Source organism: Cygnus atratus, chromosome 1, assembly GCF_013377495.2.
Source record: "Cygnus atratus isolate AKBS03 ecotype Queensland, Australia chromosome 1, CAtr_DNAZoo_HiC_assembly, whole genome shotgun sequence".
NCBI classification, from domain to species: domain Eukaryota; kingdom Metazoa; phylum Chordata; class Aves; order Anseriformes; family Anatidae; genus Cygnus; species Cygnus atratus.
The window spans coordinates 161,253,019-161,278,996 of record NC_066362.1 but is presented as its reverse complement, the minus strand read 5'-3'; positions in this window follow the sequence as shown (position 1 = coordinate 161,278,996).

The following is a 25,978-nucleotide window of genomic DNA, read 5'->3' as shown; positions in this document are numbered from 1 at the left end:
TGCCTTTATGTTTTGTGTGTGTTTAATAAAGTGGAAGCATTTTGTTCTTATTGGTTAAAACAACCTTTGCCATTTTATTTATAACTTGGCTTTTAAAACACTGACAAAATACCAGACAACATTTATAAAACATATCTGAAAGCAATATATTTGTTCTCTTTAACTGAAATCAATTCACCTTGAAGGTATGAGCTCATGAAAGATAAATGACCCAGAAGATAAGATCACTCTTATTAGGAAAGAAAGTAACTGGACTTAGAGACATAAATTACAATGAAAGCATGCTTATTGTCATAACTCATCCAGACAAATGTAAAAATACAATGATTTGTCTCCTTTGTGTATGCATATGTGTCCTTAACATGTAACCAACTTATATTTTATGACCATTTGTGTGTTTACATTTAACTTTTAAAATTATTCCCTACTGCATAAACATAGTATTCTAACTTTTGCTATTCACAGGCAGTTTGTATTAAAACTAATGGGAGTTAAATGCATAAATTTAAGTGTGATAATTTGACCTCCAAAATGTTTGTGTTATTTTTTATTTTTTATTTTATTTTTTCCTAGCTCAGTACTGCAAAGGACAACTTTCTTTCTTCTAGTGAGTTTCCTATACTTTCTAGCACGTGGATGAACTGTCTCCTCTCTGTCATCTATGTACGGATGAGTTTCTATTCTCATGATTCTTGAATCTTGGTTTTGTCCCTCTTAATCCTCTCTCTAAATTCATACATTCTTATTTGTGTTCTGCCATCACACTCTTCTATGCATTTTTTATATTTTTTTTGAGTTTTTATGTTTCATTTTGCTTACAATATATTCTTATGCTTTTCTGTGTAATTGATTTAAGTCACAGAATCACAGAATCATCTAGGTTGGAAGAGACCTCCAAGATCACCTAGTCCAACCTCTGACCTAACACTAACAAGTCCTCCACTAAACCATATCACTAAGCTCTACATCTAAACGTCTTTTTAAAGACCTCCAGGGATGGTGACTCAACCACTTCCCTGGGCAGGCCCATTCCAATGCCTAACAACCCTTTCACTAAAGAAGTTCTTCCTAATATCCAAACTAAACCTCCCCTGGCACAACTTTAGCCCATTCCCCCTCGTCCTGCCACCAGGCACGTGGGAGAATAGACCAACCCCCACCTCGCTACAGCCTCCTTTAAGGTATCTATAGAGAGCAATGAGGTCTCCCCTGAGCCTCCTCTTTTCCAGGCTAAACAATCCCAGCTCCCTCAGCTGCTCCTCATAAGACTTGTTCTCCAGACCCCTCACCAGCTTCATCGCCCTTCTCTGGACTCTCTCGAGCACCTCCATGTCCTTCTTGTAGCGAGGGGCCCAAAACTGAACACAGTACTCGAGGTGCGGCCTCACCAGAGCCGAGTACAGGGGCACAATCACTTCCCTAGCCCTGCTGGCCACACTGCTTCTGATACTAGCCAGGATGCTGTTGGCCTTCCTGGCCACCAGAACACACTGCTGGCTCATATTCAGCTGCCCATCAACCAGTATTCCCAGGTCCTTCTCTGCCAGGCAGCTTTCCAACCACTCATCTCCCAGCCTGTAGCTCTGCTTGGGGTTGTTATGCCCCAGGTGCAGGACCTGGCACTTGGCCTTGTTGAACTTCATACAGTTGACCTCAGCCCATCGGTCCAGCCTATCCAGATCCTCCTGCAGAGCCTTCCTACCCTCGAGCAGATCGACACACGCACCTAACTTGGTGTCATAGAATCATAGAATCATAAAATATCCCGAGTTGGAAGGGACCCATAAGAATCACTGAGTCCAACTCCTGGCACCACACAGGTCTACACAAGAATTCAGACCATGTGACTAAGTGCACAGTCCAAATGCTTCTTAAATTCAGACAAGCTTGGTGCAGTGACTACTTCACTGGGGAGCCTGTTCCTGTGTGCGACCATCCTGTCAGTAAAGAACCTCTTCCTGATGTCTAGCCTAAACCTCCCCTTCCTCAGCTTGACACCATTCCCGTGGGTCCTATCACTGGTGACTAAAGAGAATAGATCGGCACCTTCTCCTCCACTCCCCCTCATGAGGAAGCTGTAGACCACAATGAGGTCTCCCCTCAGCCTCCTCTTCTCCAGGGTGAACAGGCCAAGTGACCTCAGCCGCTCTTCATATGTCTTCCCCTCTAGGCCCTTCACCATCTTTGTCGCCCTCCTCTGGACACTCTCCAACAGTTTTACATCATTTTTGTACTCATGTGCCCAGAACTGCACACAGTACTCGAGGTGAGGCCACAGCAGCGCAGAGTAGAGCGCGAGAAGAGTAGTGTCGTCTAATCATTTCTTCAAAGATCTTTTTCTTCCCCACAGTAGGTGGCTAAAATTCTGTCAATATCCATCCACTTTCAGTCTTTTTCATCCTCCATGTCTGCTATAAGTTGAGGCACTACTAAGGGATAATTATCTTGTTGATGAAGTTCAAGGAATGGAAACTTGTAAGCAGATGCATGTGCCAACCCACTTCCTCAGGTGAAAGTGAATTATTAGCCTGAAAAAAAATAACTCCTATCACATTTTGGGTGTATATTTTTATTTCTCATTTTCAGATATCTGAATTTGTCTCTAGTTTAGTTGTTTAAATTCTAGCAGGAGCAGTGCTAGACTTTCACATCATTTCTGAAACCCTGAGCAGATACTGTCATTCCATATTAGGGATCTCACCTGAACTTATCATTTAGACTCTTTATAACTAGGAATACCATCAGAGAAGGATTCCTCAGAGCTGTCTGATACGCCTGTCTCAAAGGGGAACTTACCATCCTTTGACAGTGCTTATCTTTCTTGTCTGAATAGAGAGGGAAACTAGATGACTATAAGATTAGATTAATAGATTTTTTATGGTTAAGATTATGCTCTTTTTGTCCCTTTCCTTTATAGGTATTAAGGGAAAGGAACAATAAAAAGCAGAAATTGTGAAGCATTGCTTCTAAAATCTCAGACTCTCATGATGGTAAAATTGATGAAAAAAAGCACTCAGACACACAGGTACACTGATCCAGTGCACTGATTTCATATAAAATGATGGTTACAATTCAAACAGAATGGTATTAGTACAAAACTATCACTTATTTCCTATTAGCTGTCAGCTTGATTTTACTCAGCCAAATCCACATCCTGTTCTGATAAGCACTGTTATCATTTCACAAATGAACCAATAGAAAGAAACTTTTGTAAATACATGTTTTACTTAAAAATGCATTGCCATACAGCTGTAGTTGCCATCATGGAGCTTCTTCTTCTTCTTCCTTGACTGCTAAAAATGTTCTTAATGACTTACTAATGTCTTCTCCAATCTTCACATTCGTGTAAAACACTCAATCAGACTGCACACCCTTGATAAATACATCATAGTTAAGAGGTCTTTTCACAGCCCACAGTTATAGGGATTATAAATAGGGTTTATATATATAAATATATATATTTATATATAAATAGGGATTATATATATAGGGTTATAGGGATAAATTATACATTTATTTTGCAAATCATTGGCCCAACAATTGACACATTCAATCAATCTGTTTAACTACACTTGTGTAGCAGGAAAAACAGAAGTCTGATTCTCATTTGGCAGCACCTGGTGCTGAGTTAGAGCTCTGACAGTACTGAGAAGCTAACTAGAGTTTCTAGATGCAGTTTCAGGCATGTGAGGCAGGCAGGAGAAAGCAACCACAAAATTTTATGTTTTCAATCCTGCTTCAGAACTGAAAGAAAATACCAAAGGATTCTTTTCCTTCATTTATGTCTGACCTTAGTAATTTCGTATGTGATTTCAGTTAAGTCATGCTGCCATGTCTAGATGGCTTTTAAATATCTCTAAGAATGGAGACTTCACAGCCTCTCTGGGCAACCTTTTCCAGTGTTCAGTCATCCACACAGAAAATAAGTGTTTCCTGATGTCCAGATGGAATCTGTATTTCAGTTTGTGTGTCTTGTCCTGTCACCGGGCACCACTGAAATGAAGCTGGCTCCATTCTCTTTACATCCTCCCTCAGGTATCTGTATACATTGATAAGATCCATCCTGAACTTTCTTTTCTCTAGGCTAAACAGTCCCAGCGCATTTGAAGTGCTTCTACACAATCACATGCAGTATGAGGAATAAAATGGATGAGCTAGAAGTCTTGGCCCAGTCCCACAGCTACGACATCATCGGCATAAGTGAAACCTGGTGGGATGAGTCCTGTGGCTGGTGTGTTGCAATAGATGGTTACAGGCTCTTCAAGAGGGACAGGCAGGGTAGGCGAGGGGGCAGGGCTGGACTGTGGGGCTGGACTGAAGCATGGGCTGGACTGTGGTGGAACTTCAAGTTGGCAATGGCAAAGTTGAGAGCCTCTGGGTAAGGATTAAGGGACAAACAAATAAAGGGGATGTCGTTGTGGGAGTCTATTACAGACCACCTGGCCAGGACAACAACGCCGATGAATTATTCTTTGCAGAACTAAGAGATGCCTCAAGATCAACTCCCCTTGTCCGTATGGGGGATTTCAACTTGCCAGACGTCAACTGGGATCACCACACGGCTGACAGGAGCAAGTCCAGGAGGTTCATAAAGCAGCTAGATGATAACTTCTTGGTGCAGGTGCTAAGGGAGCCAACTAGGAAAGGTGCACTCCTAGATCTGTTACTGGAGAACAGAGAGGGTCTTGTGGGAGACGTGGCAATTGGCGGCCGTCTCGGTCATAGTGGCCATGAAGTGGTTGAGTTTAAAATTCATGGTGACAGAAGGTAAACTGCCACCAAAACTTCAGCCCTGGATATGGGGAAAGCAGACTTCAGGCTGCTCAGGGAACTAGTCAGCAAGATCCCCTGGGAAACTGCTTTTGGAGGCATTGGCGTCCACCAGTGCTGGTCAATCTTTAAGCACTGCCTCCTAAAAGCACAAGATCAGGCGATTCCAAAATATCAGAAGTCAAGCAGGCAGGGCAGAAGGCCGGCCTGGCTGACCAGGGATCTTCTACTGGAGCTTAGGCGAAAAAAGAAAGTGTACGGCTGCTGGAAGGAGGGTCAGGTGTCATGGAAGGAATACAGGGATGCTGTTCATGTTTGTAGGGAGAAAATTCATGTGGCCAAAGCCCAACTAGAGTTGAAGCAGGCCATGTCTGTGGGAGACAATAAAAAAGTTTTTTTTAAGATATGTGAACAGAAAAAGGAGAACCAAAGAAAACATAGGTCCGCTACTTGATGGGGAAGGTCTCCTCACAGACAAAGACATAGGCAAAGCAGAGATGTTTAATGCCTTCTTTGCCTCTGCCTTCAACACTGATGATGGGCTTCGGGACCCAGGGTGCCCTGAGCTGGAGGACCATGACAGTGGGAATGATAAGAAAGAGAAATTTTAGATAGAAAACGTTAGATAAGAGAGAGATTTTAGGAGAAAAAGGAGGGTTTATAATCTTTGGAAAAGAGGGCCGGCTACTCAAGAGGACTATCAGGATGTTGCGAGGCTGTGCAGGGACAAAATTAGAAAGGCCAAAGCTCATCTGGAGCTCAGTCTGGCTACTGACGTTAAAGATAACAAAAAAAGTTTTTACAAATACATCAACACAAAAAGGAGGACTAAGGAGAATCTCCATCCTTCACTGGATGCGGGGGAAACTTAATTACAAAAGATGAGGAAAAGGCTGAGGTACTCAATGCCTTCTTTGCCTCAGTCTTTAGCGGCAAGACCAGTTGTTCTCTGGATACCCGGTACCCTGATCTGGTGGAAGGGGATGGGGAGCAGGATGTGGCCCTCATAATCCATGAGGGAATGGTTGGCGACCTGCTACAGCACTTGGATGTACGCAAGTCGATGGGGCCGGATGGGATCCACTTGAGAGTACTGAGAGAACTGGCGGAGGAGCTGGCCAAGCCACTTTCCATCATTTATTGGCAGTCCTGGCTATCAGGAGAGGTCCCAGTTGACTGGCAGCTAGCAAACGTGACGCCCATCTACAAAAAGGGTCGGAGGGTAGATCCGGGGAACTATAGGCCTGTTAGTTTGACGTCAGTGCGAAGGAAGCACATGGAGCAGATTATCTTGAATGTCGTCACGTGGCACTTGAAGGGCAACCAGGCGATCAGGCCCAGACAGCATGGGTTTATGAAAGGTAGGTCCTGCTTGACGAACCTGATCTCCTTCTATGACCAAGTGACGCGCTTGGTGGATGAGGGGAAGGCTGTGGATGTGATCTACCTTGACTTCAGTAAGGCCTTTGATACTTTTTCCCACAACATTCTCCTCAAGAAACTGGCTGCTCATGGCTTGGACTGGCATACGCTTCGTTGGGTTAAAAACTGGCTAGATAGCTGGGCCCAAAGAGTTGTGGTGAGTGGAGTCAAATCCAGTTGGAGGCCAGTTACTAGTGGAGTCCCCCAGGGCTCAGTGCTGGGGCCAGTCCTCTTTAATATCTTTATCGATGATCTGGATGAGGGGATTGAGTGCACCCTCAGTAAGTTTGCAGATGACACCAAGTTAGGTGCGTGTGTCGATCTGCTCGAGGGTAGGAAGGCTCTGCAGGAGGATCTGGATAGGCTGGACCGATGGGCTGAGGTCAACTGTATGAAGTTCAACAAGGCCAAGTGCCGGGTCCTGCACCTGGGGCGCAACAACCCCAAGCAGCGCTACAGGCTGGGAGATGAGTGGTTGGAAAGCTGCCTTGCAGAGAAGGACCTGGGAATACTGGTTGATGGGCAGCTGAATATGAGCCAGCAGTGTGCTCTGGTGGCCAGGAAGGCCAACAGCATCCTGGCTAGTATCAGAAGCAGTGTGGCCAGCAGGGCTAGGGAAGTGATTGTGCCCCTGTACTCGGCTCTGGTGAGGCCGCACCTCGAGTACTGTGTTCAGTTTTGGGCCCCTCGCTACAAGAAGGACATGGAGGTGCTCGAGAGAGTCCAGAGAAGGGCGATGAAGCTGGTGAGGGGTCTGGAGAACAAGTCTTATGAGGAGCAGCTGAGGGAGCTGGGATTGTTTAGCCTGGAAAAGAGGAGGCTCAGGGGAGACCTCATTGCTCTCTATAGATACCTTAAAGGAGGCTGTAGCGAGGTGGGGGTTGGTCTATTCTCCCACGTGCCTGGTGGCAGGACGAGGGGGAATGGGCTAAAGTTGTGCCAGGGGAGTTTTAAGTTGGATATTAGGAAGAACTTCTTTAGTGAAAGGGTTGTTAGGCATTGGAATGGGCTGTCCAGTGAAGTAGTTGAGTCGCCATCCCTGGAGGTTTTAAAAGACGTTTAGATGTAGTCCTTAGTGATATGGTTTAGTGGAGGTCTTGTTAGTGTTAGGACAGAGGTTGGACTAGATGATCTTCGGGGTCTCTTCCAACTAGACGATTCTGTGATTCTGTGATAAACTCCCAACCGACCCTGAATGTGTGCGGGATTTGCTGCTCCACCTGGATCCATACAAGTCCATGGGTCCGGATGGGATTCTTCCCAGGGTGCTTAAAGAGCTGGCTGACATCATCGGGGGACGTCTCTCAATTATTTTTCGACGGTCTTGGGAATCTGGAGAGGTCCCATTGGACTGGAAGCTCGCAAATGTTGTGCCAATTTTAAAGAAGGGTAAGAAAGAAGACCCTAGCAATTTCAGGCCTGTCAGTCTCACTTCAGTGCCTGGTAAAATTATGGAGAAGATTATCCTTGAAGGTATTGAAGCGCACCTGGGGGACAATGCAGTCATTGGTCCCAGCCAACATGGGTTCGTGAGGGGTAGGTCCTGCCTAACAAATTTGATTTCCTTTTCTGATAAGATCACCCATCTAGTCAATCAAGGGAAACCAGCTGATGTGATCTTTTTGGACTTCAGCAAGGCTTTTGACACAGTTTCCCATAGGATCCTACTGGAGTAAATGTCCAGCATACAACTAAACAAAAACATCATACGACGGGTGAGCAATTGGCTGACGGGCAGGGCTCAAAGGGCTCTGGTAAATGGGGCCACATCAGGCTGGCGGATGGTCACTAGTGGGGTCCCTCAAGGCTTCATTTTAGGGCCAGTCCTCTTTAATGTTTTTATAAATGATTTGGATGTAGGACTAGAAGGTGTTTTGAGCAAATTTGCCGACGACACCATACTTGGAGGAGTTGTGGACTCTGATGAGGGTGGAAAGGCCTTGCAGAGAGATCTGGACAGATTGGAGAGCTGGGTGATCACCAACCACATGAAGTTTAACAAAAGCAAGTGCTGGATCCTGCACCTGGGAAGGGGCAACCCTGGCTGTACATACAGACTAGGCAACGAGACGCTGGAGAGCAGCCCCGCAGAGAGGGATCTGGGGGTTGTGGTTGACAGCAAGTTGAATATGAGCCAGCAGTGTGCCCTGGCAGCCAGGAGGGCCAACCGTATCCTGGGATGCATCAAGCACGGCATTGCTAGTCGGTCAAGGGAAGTGATTGTCCCGCTCTACTCTGTGCTGGTGTGACCTCACCTCGAGTACTGTGTGCAGTTCTGGGCACCACAGTACAAAAAGGCCATTAAACTGTTGGAGAGTGTCCAGAGGAGGGTGACGAAGATGGTGAAGGGCCTAGAGGGGAAGACATATGAGGAGTGGCCGGGGTCACTTGGCCTGTTCAGCCTGGAGAAGAGGAGGCTGAGGGGAGACCTCATCATGGTCTAAAACTTCCTTGTGAGAAGGAGTGGAGAGGCAGGTGACCTATTCTCCGTAATCACCAATGATAGGACCCATGGGAATGGTGTCAAGCTGAGGCAGGGGAGGTTTAAGCTGGACATCAGGAAGAGGTTCTTCACCGAGAGGGTGGTCGCACACTGGAACAGGCTCCCCAGTGAAGTAGTCACTGCACCAAGCCTGTCTGAATTTAAGAAGATATTGGACTGTGCACTTAGTCACATGGTCTAAACTTTTGGGCAGACCTGTGTGGTGCCAGGAATTGGACATGATGATCCTTATGGGTCCCTTCCAACTTGGGATATTCTATGATTCTATGATTCTATAATAGTAAACAAAAAATCGCTACTTTACTACAAGGGTGACAGAACAGTGGAATAAGGTTGCCCAGAGAAGCCGTGGAGTCTCCTTCTCCAGAGATATTCAAAACTCACCTGGATGCGATTTTGTTCATTCAATATGCTCTAGATGACTCTGCTTAGCAGGCGGGTTGGACCACATGACCTCCAGAGGTCCCTTCCAAACTCAACTATTCTGTGACTCTGTGAATTGGACTTATACTCTAGATCATGGAAGAGGTGAAAAATTAGAAAGTTACACTTTCATACTTGTCAGATATCCAGATCTTCAGTTTATTCAACTAGATACTGACGTTGTTATATGTCCCTCCACGTTAAGTGTGATTTATTAAGAGATGGATAAAGTGAGTAGAAAATAGAAATAACGATGGAAATATTGAAACAATCATTATGGTGCAAAGAACTGCCTTGGCAGGTGATATTAATTAATTATAGAATATATCACAACCATTTTTGTTTTGTATTAGAGTCTGTATGAAATATTTCATTATTGGTAAAATAAGAAAAATATGAGAATATGTAACACATACTCATACATATTCTCACATATTATACACAACATATTACAAAATAGCCCTTGGTATACTTCAATATTTCATTAACAAATGTGTTTAATATTTATTAATGTGGAGTTGAAAAGATCCTTGCCTCTTATGATAAAAGAGAGCTTACAAGGCATAAATACTGTGGGAAATGTCATGCACACCCCAGAACACAGACCACTGAGAAGGGACAATTAGGCAAAAGAAGAAGAAAAAACAAACCAAACCAAAAATACTTAAGTGAAAGTGATGTATACATGGGAGACAGCACTTTGACTGGAATAAATGACAGAATCTTTGAAATTACGTATATTTATATCAATCTGCCTCAGAACAATAATGTGCTTTTAATTAGCTATTTCTTTTCCATAAATGCTCATTGTCCAATCCGCATCACTCATGTACAAAAATGTGTTAATAAATAGGAGAAATATTAATCATCTCAAGTCCCACAAATCCCTATTTGATCTGAGGTAATAGATAGTCTTTTTAGTCACCAGATTAAAAAATATGTTTAAGGCTTCCAGACAAAGACCTCAGGGTTTTCAGATAAAACTTACTGTAACTCTTATTCATCATAAGATGAAATAACACTATGCACAATATATCCACCATGTATTATAACAAGTAGCAAAAATATCTTCTAGAGTTGTCATGTTGTTTTAATCTTTTACTGCGATACATATGAAATCATCTTGGAGTTATGTCAGAGGACTTAAGCAAATGTCAGTCAAAGAATCTCTGGATATCTTGGACAAATTATAGAGGCACTGATGAATCATGCAAGTGATTGCTTTCATTTTCTTAGAGCTCCAAACATGAATAGCATAATGGTAGGCCTCTCTTAAGTACATCCACTTTCACATGCAGAGAAAAACAAGCACAAACAATATATGTTTAGAACAACAATTTTTTCACAAATTCACAAACTATTATTGTTGCAGCAGCACATGATTTATATATATACTTGCCACCTTCAGAACATGTATATTTTTGTTGCCATGTTTATAAAGAAGGTATGTGGTATTTGTGGACATAATTCATTTTGGACACAAGAGAACACCTGCAAAAACAACACTAAGAGACGAGTATTTCATAAAGCAAGCAGGTTGATAATCTGAATGCCAGTACATAAAAACGTCTGCTTATCTCATTATGCTGCAAAATATAAAAGCATAAAAGTTAAGGAAGTGTAAATTTCTATAACTATATTGACTTCAGAGTATTTTTGTAAGACAAAAACCCAGTCTTTTCATTATATATATATATGTGCATATATATATATATGTATATTTGCAATTGCTATGTGAACTGCATCTTCCAAGTATATATTCAATTATTTCCTGCCCTGGAAAACATATGTTTTAACATTCACTGTGGAATCTTTCTTCTGAATAGGACTTTGCATTTGCACGTTAAGAATCAAACAATAAAGAAAGCATGATGCACAATTACTATGTGTGATGCTGTTTTTGTTTTAAGTAACTTTGAAATATCCTATTGATCTAAGTTATTATTAACAATGTACAAGAAAATAAAGAAGAAATACGCAGTTTTATGACTGTCTTCCATGGAGGTTAAAGCTATGTATGAAAACCGGCATTTAACTAAAAGAACTGAAAATGATTACCAAGAAACAAGAGAAAAATAAATAAACAGATAAATCAGGCAATCAACTTTATACATGTGACCAGATGTAAAGCCATTTAAGAATAGGGAAATATATAAAAGCAAATCTGCAGGCTATAATTTTTATGATTTTGCCCTCCAACAAACTCTGAAAATGTTTTTGCACTTCCTGATATATCGCAGGACACCCTAGAGAAATGAAGGGTGAATAGTGTGGTGGTTTTACCTTGCTGGGCATCTGAACAACACCACAACTGCTCTCTCACTCCCCCTCCCTAGAAGAAGAGGGGGCAAAGAAAATATGCTGGAAAGAAAAGAAACTCACGGGTTGAGATAAGGATAATTTCATTAAAGGGAAGAGGGAAACAAACAAACAAACAAACAAGCAAACAAAAAAGGCAATGTGGAAACACACAGAGAGAGAAAATAAATTACTTTCTACTTCCCATCAATGAGCAGTGTTCATCCACGTCCCAGGAAGCAGGGCCTCAATACACATAGAGGTTGTTTGGGAGGACAGACATCTCCATAACGGGAGCCCCCCTCTCCTTCCCCTTTCCCACCTTTTATTGCTGAGTATGACATCATATGGTATGGAATATCCCTTTGGTCAGTTTAAGTCTCCCCAGATGTCCTGAAGTTTCATTGGCCCATCGAGCTACAAACAGCTCACACTTACATCCCCAGTCCAGGTCCACCTGAGCCACTTCAATTTTTGAAGCTCAGTCCACCTCTTCTAATCTTCTTCAGTGACGCAACTTGGGTATGTGAGCATCCACATGACATACCTTTACGGCCAGGTTTTCTACCCGGGCAGCAATATCTTGCCACAGTGTAGCAGTCCAGACAGGTTTACATCTGTGCTGCCAGTTGCTCGATTTCCGTTGCTATAGCCACCCCCACAGAGCATTTGCCATCATCCATGAGTCAGTGTGGAGATACAGTACTGGCCATTTTTAATCTTTCAGCAATTTTTACGGCCAGTTGGATGGCTTTCACTTCTGCATACTGACTTGACTCACCTTTCCCTTCTATAGCTTTCAAAACTCATCGTGTGTGACTGCACACAGCAGCTTTCCACTTCTGATGGCTCCCTACCACGCGACAGGATCTGTCAGCAAAAAACACATACTGCTTTCTGTCTTCTGCAACTCATCATATGGTAGTGCCTCTTCAGAACAAGTTACCTCTTTGGTCGATACTCTGAAATCCCTGCCTTCCAGCCAGTCCATGATCTCTTCCAGGATTTCCGGGCAGTTGTGTTTCCCCATTAAGCCCACTGCTACCCACTTGTTCAACGTATCATCAGTTGCATGGTGTGTAGTAGGGATTTTGCCTTTGAACATCCAAGGTAACACAGGTAGCCATGGTGCCAAGAGGAGCTGTGCTTCTGTACCCACAACTTCTGAAGCAGCTCGAATGTCCTCATGTGCTGTTAGTATCTCCTTTTCAGTTGGGGTGTAATTGGCTTCTGATCCTCAATAGCCCCGGCACCAGAACCCCGGAGGTCAACCTCGAGTTTCTCCTGGGGTTTTCTGCCAGAGGCTCCAGGTGAGGACATGCTCCCCAGCTGCAGTGTAAAGTACGTTTTGCACAACTGGTCTGGTACGGACAGAACCATGGGCTACTACATGAGCTATTTTTTGTTTGATTTGTTCAAAGTTTTGTTGTTGCTCAGGGCTGCACTCAAAATAGTTCCTCTTTCAATTCACTTCATATAGAGGACTCATAAGCTGATTATAGCCTGGAACATGCATTCTCCAGAATCCCACAAGACCTAAGAAATCTTGTGTTTCCTTTTTGCTAGTTGTTGGAGACACAACAGTTATTTTGTTGATCACATCCATTGGAATATGGTGACATCTGCCCGAACATTTTACCCCCAAGAACTGGATTTCCTGTGCAGGTCTCTTGACCTTCCTCTGTTTAATGGCAAAACCAAATTTCAGGAGAATTTGGATTATTTTCTTCCCTTTCTCAAAAACTTCTTCTGCTGTGTTGCCCCTCAGAAGGATGCCATCAATGTACTGCAGGTGTTCAGGAGCTTCCCCCTGTTCCAGTGCAGTCTGGATCAGTCCATGTCAAATGGTAGGGCTGTGTTTCCACCCCTGGAGCAGTCGATTCCAGGTGTACTGAATGCCTCTCCAAGAGAAAGCAAACTGTGGCCTGCATGCTGCTGCCAAAGGGATGGAGAAAAATGTATTAGTGATATCAGTTGTGGAATATCACTTGGCTGCCTTTGACTATAATCTGTGTTGAAGTTCTAGCATGTCTGGCACTGCAGCACTCAGTGGTGGCATGACTTCATTCAGAAGATAGTCCACCATTAGCCTCCACTCTCCATTACACTTTCACATTGGCCATATGGGACAGTTAAAGGGTGAGTGAGTCTTGCTGATCACTCCTCATCTTTTCAGACAATGAACCAACTCATGGATGGGAATCAGGGAGTCTCGGTGCGATATTGCCACCAGTGTACAGTTGTGATAGCGATTAGTACCTGCTGTTCTTCAGCCCTCAGCAATCCCACAGTAGAAGGATCTTCTGAGAGACCAGGGAGGGTCAACAGCTGCTTAGTGTTCCCTGTACTTAAGGCAGCTATGCCAAAAGCCCACCGGTACCATTTTGGGTCCCTGAAGACTACCTCCTAAACTAATTCTCCTGAGGTAGTCTATGCAAAGAATGCATGGAGCCTCCAAGCCAGTCACAATGGGGTGCTTGTGCCACTCATTCCCCGTTAGGCTCATTTCAGCCTCCGCTACAGTTAATTGTTGGGATCCCCCTGTCACTCCAAGGATACAGATGAGTTCTGCCCCTTGGTAGTCTGATGGCATTAGGGTACAGTGTGTGTCGCTGTCCACTAGAGCGTTGTACTCCTGCAATTCCGGTGTGCCAGGCCATTGGATCCACACAGGTAAATCCAGTTGTCCCTTTCCAATTGTGCCTGGCCAGTGGCAGGGCCCCTCCAGTCTATGCAAGTGGGAAAGGTTTGTTTACTCTCTTTTCCAGTGAATGATCTGTGGTGCCAGGTTCAGAACAAACAAGAGAAAATAGTTCTTAACAAAAAGCATAGCTAAGCTATTGAGCTGTTTGTCACAGGACATTTTGAGTGCTAGAATTTTATGTGTGTTCAAAAGATGGTTTGGAGAGATTTTTAAAGAAGAATGTTTTGAGATCTATTAAATAGAAATAACTCACCTCTGTGTCAGGGTGACCTTAAGTCACAAATCATTACAGTCTGAAAGAATGTACACATCTAAGAAAACATCACTTTATATGTCCTGTTCCTACCACTCTCAATCAGCATTGTTTCTATCAGACACTGCACATGAAACTGAATATTTAATATTGACTTTCTATGGCCATTCTTCAGCTATATTCTTAAACATGTTGTTTTGAACATGAACTAGTTCATATGAGGTTTTTTTTGTTTGTTTTTGTTTCTTTTTAATTTGTGTTAAAGGGCAAAGGGTATAGAAATTAACCAAAATCACTCAAAACTTGAGCAAAACATAGCACTTAATTTGTGTACTAGCTATGAATCCCCACTGAATAGCTTTTTTTTTTTTTTTTTGCTTGTTTGTAATATTTTTTTGTAATACAGATAAATAGTTCTGTGTAGTTTCTTCAATATATGTGGAGAACTGTGCATGACTGAGTGAAAATACCTAGATTTTCATTTTATTTTCCTGGTTTAATTTATGGCGTTGATAAATACATTAGGCAAATTCTATTTCGTGAAAATGAAAATGTAAGGAGTAAGTCACTTTTAGTAGAGACATGTCCATTTAAATATATTGCTTAATGAATCTTCCACTGTTACGGAATTGACCTAGCCACTGCCCCCCCCTTTCTTTTAGTAGTAGTAGTAGGAGGAGGAGTAGTAGAAATTATTATTGTTGTTTTTATTATTATTAATTTTAATGCATGACATTCACCAGGAAAAATATGATCAAAAAGTTCACAATATTTTTGAAACAGTTTGAGCTTTTCTCTATTGACTTATTGTACTGTTACTTCCATCCTGGAGAATGGCAGGTACAATTTTTTGTAGAAGACATATGATGTTTGTTGTAAATCAGAATGAATTGCTATTTGTTTCTATGGGTATCCTTAAATACCTAAAGTGCTTATGAAAATGATTAGTACAGCCAGTAAGTACTCTCAGAAGGAAATACAGTTTTGAAATGTGTTTTGGTTTTTGTTTGTTTGCTTGCTTGTTTTACATATAAAAACATATTTCATTTCATGAAGTGTACACTTTCTTCTGATACACTGTCCATTCTTTTTGTAAAATAAATCTAGGTTGTCAGATGAAATGAGTTTTCTGTTCAATGTGTGTTCTTTTCAATCAGTGGTTTACACAGTTCTTTTTAGGAAGAACTTCATATAAACAGGATTGCAAAAAAAAATAGTCTATGATGAAATTTCAGCATTAGAACAACCCAAACAACAACATCTGTTTCTGAATGTATATTGTCATTTTGGTTGTAGATTTGTTTTTCAGAAATCTAGAGTTTTTCTGTGTTTATTCCAGTCCACAGTATTTTGAAATCATTTACTTCTATATCATATTAGTGCCAATCTGTATGATAAAGGTGAAATACTGGCAGTTCTCATCTATTAGCAAGGATGCAGTCAGAACTCCATTATTCACTGAAGATCTGCACATCATGTTTCTAGCTACAGAAGTGTAAAAACATGCCAAAAGAGCTGAAACATAGCCACTTAACTCTCATGTTCCCTAGCAAAGTTGTCAAAGTTGTCTTTTTTTTTTTTTTTTATGTACTGCTGCAAAGTTTTGGTAAGCCGTAAGTATTAGTGAGGTATGACATCAAGGGAATTAGCAGCTCTGTGAGAGTATTGTTCTTTGTTGTTGATTGGGATACAATAATCCCAAGTGAGAGAGAAAAAACACACCTTAGAAAAGCTACAGGTAGTTTAAATAGTGGTGATAGGTGCACTTCTGGACGCTGGTGAATTACAAATTCACAGTAGACCTTGTACTTGCTAGGGGTAATTTGATCAATGTGCATAACACAAAGAAACCCATCAGTACCTATAATAACAAAGAAAAATCTTTCAGTCCTCATTTCAGTGGGATATGGAGGTAAAGGTTCTGTGGAAAGAAGGGGGGACCATTTCTATCTGCTACAGAGAGCTATGGTAGAGATCACTCAGATTGCCTACTGAACCAGCCTGAGAATCAACCCAAACATACAATGAAAATATGCAAATAGGAACTTAATGTGTGTGTGAATATTTGCAAAGTAGAAGGATTTAAACTCCAAGTCAAGAGGTCTATAAACAAATAACAATGAAAAACAACACAATACAATAATAAGTAATGTATCTATTAACATTTATTCAGGTCAAATCAACACCAATGCCCTCTCTTAGCCGTCTTATAAGTGCTACAAAGGTGTGGTGAGTTTAAAATTTACAGTAATCCCAAGACTTCTCTTCCTTTTGTCACCTTCCAAAAGGGGAAAGTTTGTATCTTTTCTCTCTCTCTCTTTTTTTTTTTTTTTTTCTGATTTGAAGCCATTTGAAGGTTATAAAACTGCCTGAATAAATAATCACGGATTTATGTATTTGAAATATAAATATTGAAACTGAAATGCCAGCACAAGCATAGTTAACATCTTCATCTAAACTTTTTTTTTTTTTTCCCCTAAATAACTCTGAATGCAAAACAATGGAAGGATACATTACCATAATCAGTTTCATGATGTTGTTGTTGCTCATGGTCAATTTATTTTATGGTAATGTGATGAGGAAGGTTTAATATTATATATTTACTTGCTGAGCTTGGAAATGTTACAATAGCAATTTGTAAGTATGTGACAAAACTAATTTTTGTTTTGGTAATATTGCTATAAGATCTTTGTTTTCCAGCTCAGCTGAGGAAAGAAACATAATGTACTCTGTAGGCTAGTAAAATTCACATGCCAAGTTTTAATACCAAAAATATGTGAGTTCTGGATTGAAATGACTCATTAGTATGAAATAGTTTAACATTGTCATAAGTATTGAACATAAAGTATCACAGAATCACAGAATCACAGAATCATCTAGGTTGGAAGAGACCCCGAAGATCACCTAGTCCAACCTCTGTCCTAACACTAACAAGTCCTCCACTAAACCATATCACTAAGCTCTACATCTAAACGTCTTTTAAAGACCTCCAGGGACGGTGACTCAACTACTTCCCTGGGCAGTCCATTCCAATGCCTAACAACCCTTTCAGTAAAGAAGTTCTTCCTAATATCCAACCTAAACCTCCCCTGGCGCAACTTTAGCCCATTCCCCCTCATCCTGTCACCAGGCACATGGGAGAACAGACCAACCCCCACCTCGCTACAGCCTCCTTTAAGGTACCTGTAGAGAGTGATAAGGTCGCCCCTGAGCCTCCTCTTCTCCAGACTGAACAACCCCAGCTCCCTCAGCCGCTCCTCATAAGACTTGTTCTCCAGACCCCTCACCAGCTTGGTCGCCCTTCTCTGGACTCGCTCGAGCACGTCCATGTCTTTCCTGTAGCGAGGGGCCCAAAACTGAACACAGTACTCGAGGTGCGGCCTCACCAGAGCCGAGTACAGGGGCACAATCACTTCCCTAGCCCTGCTGGCCACACTGCTTCTGATACAAGCCAGGATGCTGTTGGCCTTCTTGGCCACCTGAGCACACTGCTGGCTCATATTCAGCTGCCTATCAACCAGTACTCCCAGGTCTTCTTTGCCAGGCAGCTTTCTAACCACTCGTCTCCCAGCCTGTAGTGCTGCTTGGGGTTGTTATGCCCCAGGTTCAGGACCCAGCAGAATACTTACGTTCAACAAGGAAGCCATTATCTTTTCAAATAAAAAGTATAAAAATAAAATTGTGGAAGTATTTTTTATATATCCTTGCACTGATGTTCACATATGGATCACTGACAGGGATGATTTCATATTTGCCCTGAGATCTCAGAGCATACATGACTCTGCTCAGTTGTGACTGAGATATTGTTTCTAATGAGAATGGAAATAATGGATTGTTAAGACATGACCTCACTGTAAGATTTACAGTTAGTATTAAGTTCATACCCCAGATTCTGAAATCATGAAAAAAATTTAGAAGCAACAAGATAAAACACTGCTGAAGAGATGGATGTTTAACTTTTATGTGGCTTACTAAAGGAACAAAGAATTAATTTCAAGATATATCTGCCTATTTTCAGTAGCATATTATTTTTCTATTTATTAATTTAAAAACAAAACTCTAGGCTTAGACTATTAAGTAATAAAAACCAAGTAAAACTGATAAAAAGAGTTTAGATTTGTTTGTTTGTTTGTTTGTTTTTGTATATTTCACACAAGTACTGTGACTTGGCTTTGCAGATGGTTACTTCACTAAGATTCATTCTGCTGGGCTCTTTTCTTTAGGCCAATTGGCTCAATATTTATTTCTGAACTGAGCCAGATCATCAACACAGATCTCTCTCCACATATTTTTATTTATTATTATTTATTTATTTATTTATTCAGTATAGCACAATGCATCCTTGAAGATTCAAATTTGGATCTCTGGTCTCCAAACTCTCACCTACTACACTTCTACACCCACTACACTTCTCCAGCTCATTCTAGGCGTACCTCCAAACCAACCCTACAAATGTTACAATGCTCATTTCGATTAGGTCATCATCTATAACTCTTCCAGATAAGTCATCTCTAACTCTTTCCCAAGGTATCAGAGAACATTTCCACTCCTTTTCCAAAACTACCTTTATCTAACCTGTTTTTTTTTTTTTTTTTTGAGTCCTTTGCTTTTCTCCTACATCATTTCTTATGTTCCCCTGTTTTTCTTTCCCTTCCTTCAGTACACATTTTCCCACAAGCTGTACATAGCTCCTTTCACTCTAGAAAATCTCTTATCATCTATTTCACTCCCCCCCCCCCTTTTTTTTTTCCTCCTGTTTTGGTAGTCATCTTCCCCCCCTTTAAAATGCTAGGGATTTTGTATTTTTATATATATATGTATATTCCCATCAGAACACCAACATATACTTGTGAACACATGTGAATCATGAAGCAAAGCTAAATTATTTATATATTATCAACTAAAATTATTTGCTTATGTGTTTGCCTATTTTTAATGTGATTACAGTGTTATTGAACCTCATGTAGCAACTGTGGAAATAAAAAGATCTATATTCTATTTCAGTCACATAAGAGCTTTCAGATTTTTATTTTTAATGTGTCTATGGTTCTAAAATCTGTTTTTCTTGTTAAACACTGAATCTGAAGTTATATTTAAATCTTCTGTTAATTCTACTGGAATTTTGTCATTTTCCCCTCTGAATTCACTTTCACTTATTTGTTGCTTTCCGTAGTTGATATGACGACATGTATAGAGTCACAGTATATCTAAAAATAATTATGACAAGATGCCCTTTTCCAGACTTCATCATTTTATTTTTTTTTAATTCCAAAAACAAATTGTTCATTTCATTCAGTGGTTTCAACACTCTATATCCAAATATAAAAACTCTATACCAAAATGAAATGTTCAACTAAAAGTCAAATACAGAGAATACAGGGATGCTTAAGGTTCATTCTGAACTACAATGAAACCACATTTAAAAATCTTCACCAGAATGTACTTTATGTACTTTTTTTTTTTTTTTTTTTCAGTTTTACTCAATAGAAGATGAATTCAACATGCTCCTAATGTAGTTGTAGAGTCATGGTCAAGATTAATTTGATCCAATAACTATCTAATGTACTTAGCATCAGAATCTTCTGTGATGGAAATAAGTAAATATTCATTAGTACAGATGCAGGTATAATTTACAAGAAGTAAGAATCTATATGTGACTCTCCTCTGTGAAGAAAAAGCCCTTTGGCTGTTTCAGAAATTAACCTAATTCTTCATACACAATAACTTTGATACAAAAGTTCCATGAAAAAAACTGTTAGGCCAGCATAACTGCTGTAAATTTTCCTTAATGAATAGAGCCTCAAGTGTTATAGTTAAGACCTTAGTTAATTAAACATTAATCTCTTCATTTACTGTATGTACAACTTAATTACAGAACTAGTTTTAGAGTCATTTATCATTTATAGAATATGAAATAAAAATAAATCGGTTTAATCATACTTTAATCAAACAAGCAATTCATCAATTAATTCAATGTATCACACCTACTCCACAGCTCTTTAATTAAGACCTTAAAATTTGCAGTTCAGAGTAAAATAACAATGTTTTTAGGGGTATCTTGAAGTCAAACTTCAATATCTCTCTCATGTTTTGACAAACACTGAATTTCACAGTTAAGCTGACAAGGCTTTTCAAATAGCATTAGGATGGTATTTTTTTTTCCTTAAGAAATTAACCAGAGACACCCATATTTTATATTTGTATATTTTTTATGTTTTAATTTCTCTTTAGCACCTTAAACTAAGCAATCACTTCCTTCTGCCGCTACTGTTTAGGTATCTATTTCTTCTCCTGTAGATAAACCATATTCTTGTATCAAAAACATAAAGTTCATGGATAATGGTAATCCTCCATATGCCTGAAAGTACAACTGGCAATATATTTTCATATTCTGGAAAATTATAACCCCGCTTTTCAACTCCAGCTTAAAATATTATATCTCTGAACAGGAACCTTTAGTGACATTTCATGACATGCTGATCTATTTTCAAATGAACAACAATAACAAGAAAACACAATGTAAAAAGAGGTCAGATTAAAAATGTTGTTTTGAATAAATCAGAAACTTCTTAGGATATGAGTCAAATTAATTACAAACAAACAACGACAACAACAACAACAATATTGCAAACATTATTTTTCTGCTTTTGTGATATTTCAGGATAACTCTTGACTCTTGACTTCTGCAGAATTTGCACATCTTCTGTACCAGATCCTGCACTACATAACATTTGACTTCACTAAATACATTGTCTAAAAGTTTTATTTCTCTGCTTAATACTTTGAAGTCTACCCTGAATTGGGGCTATGCGTATTTTTATATGATTATGATGATAAGAAAATCCATAAGAAATCCAAAAATCCTACAGATAATCTGCATATTTTTTTTAATCTGTCATGTTTCTTGAAGTCATTCTTGAAATCTACATGTGTATATCAGAACACTTCAGTTGATCAGGAGGCTTTTTTTTTTTTTTTTTTTTTTTTTTTTGCAATAGGTGGATATCAGAAATACCTGGAAAATTTTATGGTGGTGTATCTGAATTTTGAAGCCACAGTCAAAGAAAAACAGTTGTTTTGAAGGTGTTGAATGTGAAACACAAGATGTTTCTTATGTGTTGGAAGAAATTAAATTGTATTCATTTTCATTTGACACGTTTTGTTTGAGAGGCCAGCACACTGATATACATCTGATAAAGGTGCATCTGTCTAACAGACTCAGCTGAATTGAGACTTATCAATAGAGCACAGTTACATAAACTATAAAAAATATTATTTTTGTTAATATTTTTATTACTCTTGCCATTTAAGAATCATAAATTAATTGATATACATAGTTTAAATCACTAGCCTGTGTTTTCTTTGTCTCTGCATTTTCATATCAATATAGCTTTTTGTATTCTGAAGAGTCCTCCCATTCTCCTTGCCTATCCAGATCAATCACATCAAAGTTATCGTCTAAAATACCTGTTATGAAAATGGTCAAGTACTGTGCTTGTGTGAAGCAGGATAAAAATATGTTTGGCATGCACACCAAAAAGTGTTATTAAGATTGATAAAGGGATTCTATTTTTTATTATTATGTTATGAGAATAAAAAATAACACAATTCCTGTATAGTCCTATTATTACTAAACTCTTACTATTAATACATTTATCAGTAAATAACTTAATTCTTGAAGCAAAATAATACCAGATAATACTGTTTAAATGCTTGTATTTGATAGCTGCAAAATTATCTGCAGAGTAATGTTGTACTACTTGTGATGTTAGTAACACAGCTTTAGTGTTGTGGTTTTATTATGCATTTTTACGGTTTGCTTCTATTCCATTCAGTAATCCTATTATGTATTTTGAAAATGTGCTGTTGTAACGAGAGTTGAAGCAATAACAAAACTTGAGGTAATAAAGTTTGGCTGATATACTTCTTTGTTGATGGAAGTTGAAAAACTATATTATTTTAAAGTTCAACTGCATTCAGTCTCTCAGTTTATCTAAGCTGGAAGAGCTTGCTTTTTATCTTTTTTTTTTTTTTTCCACAGTTGATATTTGTGGTAAATTAATTCTGATGTAAATGAATAAATAATAATTTTTAAAATGGTTCAGATTAACATGTAATATAAATAAAAGTTCAAATAGATTAGCAAAACACTCAACTGACTTTTTCTCTTAAAAATTTACCACGATACTGATGCCTCAACTGGTCAGTGATTCTCTACTTCTATGGAACTGTTATTTTCAAACTTTAGTTGAAATATTGGCTAAATAAGAAAAACATGAATCTGCATTTCATATATATAAGAAATTGTTGTATTTTAGGCCTTCCTGGGAGAAAAGGAATGAGGATAATATAGTTATAAATTCATGTTGAGGATAATATGGATATATATTAATACATACAATTATTCTGAATTATGCTGAATGTCTTTTTTTGCTTCAATCTCTACTTCTAAGATCAGCCCTCGGGAATCTCAGACCCTGGAGGCAAGAGAGGAAGTCCGGAGAAAGGATTTTCCTTTGGTCAAAGAGGATCGGGTCAGAGATCATAAGCAAACTTGACATCCATAAATCCATGGGCTCTGACGGAATGCACCCACAGGTGCTGAGGGAGCTGGCTCATGTTATTGCTATGCAACTCTCCATTATCTTTGAAAGGTCATGGAGAACAGGAGAGGTGCCTAAGGACTGGAAGAGAGCCAATATCACACCAGTCTTCAAAGCGGGCAAGAAGGAGGACCCTGGCAAGTACAGGCCAGTCAGCCTCACCTCCATCCCTGGAAAGGTGATGGAACAGCTCATCCTGGAGGTCATCTCCAAGCATGTGGAGGATAAGAAGGTGATCAGGAATAGTTAGCATGGATTCACCAAGGGGAAATCATGCTTAACCAATCTGATATCCTTCTATGACGAGATGACTAGTTGGATAGATGAGGGGAGAACAGTGGATGTGGTCTACCTTGACTTCAGCAAGGCTTTTGACACTGTCTCTCATATCATCCTCATAGACAAGCTTAGGAAGGGTGGCCCAGATGAGTGGATGGTGAGGTAGATTGGCAATTGGCTGCACGATAGAGCTCAGAGTTGTGCTTAGTGGTGCAGAATCTAGTTGGAGACCTGTAGCTAGCTGTGTTCCCCAGGGGTCAGTACTGAGTCCAGTCTTCAACTTATCCATCAATGACTTGGACGATGGAACCGAGCGCACCCTCAGCAAGTTTGCTGATGACACAGAGCTTGGAGGACCCCAGAGGGCTGTGCTGCCATTCGGAGGGACCTCGACAGGCTAGAGGGTTAAGCTGAAAGGAACCTCAGGAACTTCAACAAAGGCAAGTGCACGGTCCTGCACCTAGGGAGGAATAACCCCAAGTACCAATAGAGACTGGGGGCTGACCTGCTGGAGAGCAGCTTTGCAGAGAAGAACCTGGGAGTCCTGGTGGACAGCAGGGTGACCATGAGCAATGTGCCCTTGTGAGCCAGAAGGCCAAGAGTATCCTGGGCTGCATTTGGAAGAGTGTTGCCAGCAGGTCAAGGGAGGTGATCCTCCCCCTCTACTCAGCCCTGATGAGGCCTCACATAGAGTATTGTTTTCAGTTCTGGGCTCCTCAGTACAAGAGGGACATAGAACTACACAGTACAATAGAGACATAGTACAAGTCCAGACGAGGGCTACTAAGATGATTAGAGGGCTGGAGCACCTGCCGTACCAGGACGGGCTGAAAGAACTGGGTCTGTTTAGCCTGGAAAAGAGAAGACTGAGGGGAGACCTTATTAATGTATATAAATATCTGAGAAGAGGGTGTCAAGAGGATGGAGCCAGTCTCTTTTCAGTTGTGCCCAGTGAGAGGACAACGGGCAGTGGGCACAAACTGAAGCACAGGAAATTCTGGTTGAATATGAGGGGGGCACTTCTTTACTGTGACAGTGAGAGAGCACTGGAACAGGTTGCCCAGAGAGCTTGTGGAGTCTCCTTCTCTGGAGCTATCCAAACCCTGCCTGGATGCCATCCTGTGCAACGTGCTCTAGGTGATCCTGCTCAGCAGAGGGATTGGACTGGATGATCTTCAGAGGTCCCTTCCAATCGTGCCCATTCTCTGATTCTGTGATTCAAACTAGGACAAATTCAGGCCTTGAATAAAGACTGATTTCAGTAGACCCGCACCTGCGTATATTAATCAGATATTATGCCGCATTTGCCTCTTGCAAAGACTACAGTTGTGGTTTAATATGCAATATATGTTTAATGAAACAAAATTTAAAGAAGGTAGAGACTGACATTATTTGTAACTAAAAGATGAAAAGCTGCTATGCTCTACTTTTCTCTAAAATAATAAATTATTTGGGGTTTTACTCAAATCTAATGACCTGTTTTCCCCCACTGTACTATCATTAAAAAGTCGTAAAAAACAGATCTACAGACAGCTGGCCTATTCAACAGAAAGGTCACTATTCTACAAGCTACTTCCTTTTCTCTGCTATGTCAGGAGTGCAGAATCCACTGAAGAATGTACTTAGTTACAAGCCTTCTAATAAGTTCACTGTTGACATTCTAAGTTGGCACTTTCCTTTTGGTGCCAGAGGCAGACTAGAGGCTTTCCCTTCCTAGAATGCTTTTGGTGAAGCTAAACTAAGCATTGCCCTGGTTTTGGCTGAAATAGAGTTAATTTTCTTCCTAGAATCTGGTGGTTTGGATTTATGATGAGAGTAATGCTGATAACACACTGATGTTTTCAGTTGTTGCAGAACAATGCTTATACTAAGTCAAGGATTTGTCAGCTTCTCATGCTGCCCTGCCAGCAAGGAAGCTGGAAGCGCATAAGAAGCTGTAAAGGGACACAACCAGAGCAGCTGACCCAAATTAGAAAATGGATGTGGCATCATGCTGAACAATAAAACTGGGGGGAGCTGGCTGGGGGTCTGCCACTGCTTGGTGACTGGCTGCACATTGGTTGGTGTGTGGTGAGCAATTGCATTCTGCATTACTTGCTTTGTTTGGTTGGTTCACTTTGGTTTGGTTTGGTTTGGTTTGGTTTGGTTTGGTTTGGTTTTGGTTGGTTTTGATTTGTTTGTGGTGTTTAGCTGTCTGCTAGCTTAAACCAAAATAGCATGTAGGAAGGGATTTTTTACATATACCTTGTAGTTATTTAAGCAATGAACAAATCATAATTTGAAGTTGTTTTTTTTTGTTTGTTTGTTTGTTTTCCCATCATACCAATATATGAACAGCAAACCATAAAAGTCAAACTTTAAGTATCTATATGTTCAAAACAGCAATTTCAAAGAGTTTGCTTAAAATTTTAGAAATAGAAATACAAGTCTATGGGACCTGATGACATGCATCCTAGGGTCCTGAAGGAATCGGCTGATGGAGTTGACAAGACTCTCTCCATCATACTTGAAAAGTCCTGGCAGTCAGGTGAAGTCCCTGCTGACTGGAAAAAGGGAAACATCAATCCCATTTTTAAAAAAAGATAGAAAGGAGGACCCAGGGAACTACAGACCAGTGAGTTTCACCTCTGTGCCTGAGAATATCATGGAAAAGATTCTCCTGGAAGCAGCGTCAAGGCACATGCAAGAGGTCATCGGAAATAGCCAGCATGGCCTCACCAAGG